This window comes from Spermophilus citellus (genome assembly GCF_964194105.1).
Source record: "Spermophilus citellus genome assembly, chromosome: 17".
Classification (NCBI taxonomy): domain Eukaryota; kingdom Metazoa; phylum Chordata; class Mammalia; order Rodentia; family Sciuridae; genus Spermophilus; species Spermophilus citellus.
In genome coordinates this window covers 37,348,965-37,352,765 of record NC_138199.1, presented here as the reverse complement: position 1 = coordinate 37,352,765, position 3,801 = coordinate 37,348,965, and the positions used below count along the sequence as shown (strand labels likewise).

The window sequence follows — 3,801 nt, the reverse complement described above, 5'->3', positions numbered from 1 at the left end:
ACTTATAATCATACTTCTTCAGCCTCCCAAGTTGTAGATTACAGATGTGAGCCATTGCATTTGTCCTTCAATCCTGGGCTCCTCTAACTTCAACAAAATAGGACAAATCAGCAAAATAGGGAGGAAAATATTGCTTCTTTCTTTCTGAGTGCATTAAATCAGATATAACTCAGGCACATCTCACAGATCCTGCTTCATCCCTGGGGTCATCCATTTCTCCACAAAGTCCTGCTTCCTTCATGGAGAATGGTAATAGAAACCAAAATCTGGACATTGCCTATGCTGGTTGCTACTTGTTAGCTTACTTTGTTGTTGCTGGCTTTTGCCACTGTCACTGTATGTGGCTGCACTGTCCAACCTAGCATATACCGACCACATGTAGCAGATGATTCCTTGCAGTGTGGCTGGTCCAAATGGAGATGAGTAAATATGCATGCAAACTGGATTCAAAAATTTGGTATGAAGAATAAAAATATCCCCTTCATCATCCTTTTATAATGATTAAATGTTCAAATGATCATATTTTGGAAGTGTTGAGTTAAATAAGAAATAGTATCAAAAGCAATTGTGCCTGCTTAGCTTCTAACTTTTTTTAATGCAGAAAATTTTAAACTACATATGTAGCTTGCATTATATTTCTGTTGAGCAGCACTAGTGTGTGCATTGTTAAAAATTAGACTTTTCAATGCTCGACTAGAGCAGAGGACTCAGTAGGGTGGAGGGAGAATAAGACTTTGCCCTTCAAGGTACATAATGTCTAGTTATTTTTAGTTGTCACAACTTAAGGGGAGTGTTAATGGTACCTAACGGGCAAAGGCAGGCATTCTGATAAACACCCTACAATGTACGGGATAGCACCCTACAACAAAAATTTCCCAGCCCAAAGTATCAAAAGGGCTGAGTTTGGCAAATCCTGATGTGCCTAGTTCCGTCCCTTAAATAAGTATTCCAGGTTGGAGTTCTTCCCTTGTGATACTTGAGGAGACCTGAAGGCAGTTCTGCTTTTCAACCTGTTTTGTATTGCTAGTGAATTGGTATTTGGAATGAAGAGTCCTGGGAGATCCTGTGACCCCAGTGGGGATTCTACCTTTCTCAGATGCTGAAGTAATATAGTTGCAAAAGATTTTTATTCCTTATGAAGTGTAGGCAATGCCAAGGTGAAATAAAGGAAGTGGTGTCCTTGAATAATAGCTTATCTTTAGAGTCTTAGTGTTTCTTAAACTCTGTGGAAGTATATTGATCCATTGCAACATATTGCTAAGTGCTTATATAAATCTAGTAGTGGGGGTTTCTAAGATTCTCAGGGGGAAATAACAAATTCATATCTAAACGGTTTTATTCTTCAAATAAGCTAACTCTTTAAGAAACACTCCAGGCATGGAGAAAATAAGAATGTATAAACTAAATGGTCATTCCCAAGACATGAGTCTCTAAAACTTGCACAAACATATTAAATGCATTGGTTAGTCTGATGAATCTCTTCAGAACTCTGAATCTCATGATGCTTTCTGGTTATGAAAAACAAAGGCATTACAATAGCAAAACTCTTTACTGAACAGTAAAATCAGTAGAATAAAAAAACATGAAAATTACTATGAAAATAAATAGTAAAGTTTAAACAATATTTATTCCCTCAAATTTAAGCCATTCATCGCTCTAGAAACATTTTGGGTGAGATATAGGAACATGTGCTTCCAGGAATGTAATCCCAATGCTGATAAAGAAGACATCTAAATTAACTTTTACCTGGAAATGAATAGTACTTAAGAATTTAGGAATCCTTTCTCTACTAAGACTTGGAGTGAAGATTTGGAACTCTCTGTTGTTATGAAGTAAAAATAAATAGGAAAGAATCAAATGTGGTGCTTCTAATTAAGGAATTGCCTTTGTGAAAATTGTTCTGTTAATTCAAGGAATACAAAATGGTGATTTTCTCTGTGATGTTCCAAAGTGTGAATAAAGATGCAAGGAAGACATTTTCAGGACTTTTGGATTGCTTTGGAATTTCCAAAACAGCTCCACATAGCTAGGAGGTCTGATGGGTGCATTAAATATGGCAATAGGAGACCCTAATCATGGCTTTCTACTGAGTTGAACTATGATGAATATGACTACCATCGGTTTACATGAGGTTTTGATAACCTAGAAAAAATGGCCAATACCTGGGCCTACAGAGATAATCTTATTCCATCAGGGTGATTTTTTAAGCTGTCCAATCTCTCTGATGAAATATTTTGAGGCCCCAGTGATATTTTACAGAACGGGATGGGTGACGTGTAGCATCTGTCACCCAGAATCACTTAGTCCCCTCAGCTGAAGACCTGGGGAGGGTGCAGAGAGGAGACGTGAAGGCAGTTCTGCTTTCAACCAGCAGGGAAGAAACACAAGCGCTGATCTCCTCCAGACCTGGAGATGGCAGCAAACCTCCGTCTCCCACCGGGACAGCGACACCAGGTAGACACTGTAAATACCCCGTGGACGTGGGGCAGGACTGAGCTCCAGCTTCCACTGGCTCCTGCCAAGAAGAAGGGGAGGAGGTCTGGTGGGAGAGGAAAGAGGCAGGGCCTGGGAGGGAGAGTGGCAGGAGGGAAAAGGGAGGAGGCGGGAGGAGCCCCCAGGACGCTTCGGTTAAAGTAGAATTTCACTTCCAAAGCGGGATCTAGATGCACCGGTGGTGGCGTACTTTTTTGTACATCGAGACATTTTACGATAAAAATTTAGGTATCATTCTTAACCTCATTCTCCCTCTACCCGGTTGAGTAGGACGTGTTTCCCAGGTGTCAGGTGGCGCCCTTAGTTCCCCAGGAGCTCCCCTCCCCGTGGTGACAACTCCTCCATCCCAGTGTTAGGTGTGATTTCCATAAATCAGAGTCAGTCTCAAAGCAGGAGATGGAACCTTTATTCACCAGCTGGCCGGAAGAGGGCAGGCTGCAAGTCTGCACTCTTTGATTCAAAAACCACAAAGAAAAATCATGAGATCTAAAATCATAAGCAAGTGGGGAGTGGGTCAAAACCCTAGTTAAGTACAATTTAAAGGATGGTTACTAACGTCTAAACAAACATTCTCTGACATTCTGTGTGGTTAGGGTGCATTGCACAAGTATAGTGTAAAAGAATTGCCATTTTGTGTTGCCAGATGTGCTACACTAAGCAACTACTGGTGGGTACAGAGATGGGTTTTCCCATGGGAGAAGCATTTCTTACATGACATAGAGTCTCAGGGTACAATGGAGTCTGGTCATTGCCCATATAGCCTGGCCCATAACACCAGGAGACTCTAATCCCCAGCCCTGCAAAGAGCAGAGCCTCAGGACCTGCCCCGTGCCTAGATTTCTCCACCGAAAATATAATGATGCCCCCACTAGAAGCTGCAGATGCTGCACATAGCTCTTTTTTTTTCAGATGAGTTTCTCTAATCTCTTTCATTTACTTGTGAGCTTCAGATTTTCCCAAATCTTGGCAGATCTAGGGTCCTAACCTTGACCACTTATCAGTGAACTACAAGGTAGAACCCTCTGGGATTAGATTCTGGCCTGGATTTTAGCTCTGGGAAAAAAATGAATGAGTGGGCACCAAGCTTTGCATCCCTGGAGCTGAGGAGGACCACAAAGCCTTGAGGGGTAGGAAAGGAGGCACAGCCCAAGCTTCTGCCACCATGGCCCTCCCAGCTAAAGTCAAAGAGGTTGAGAGTGAAGAGATGGCTGTCCCTCACCACCAGCAATGCTTTGAGGGGATCTTGTCCTTGGCATTCTTGGCAAGTGCCAAACTGACCCAGGACCTTGAATGACAGGTGATCCTCCC

At 42.1% G+C, this 3,801-nt stretch overlaps 1 protein-coding gene across 1 annotated transcript in view; it reads left to right on the top strand.

The window, feature by feature from the left end:
- Positions 1-3,801, top strand: part of LOC308636116 (protein SLFN14-like) — a gene marked incomplete at both ends in the record, with an annotated part of 462,924 nt that overhangs the window by 35,768 nt on the left and 423,355 nt on the right. The window lies entirely within an intron of this gene.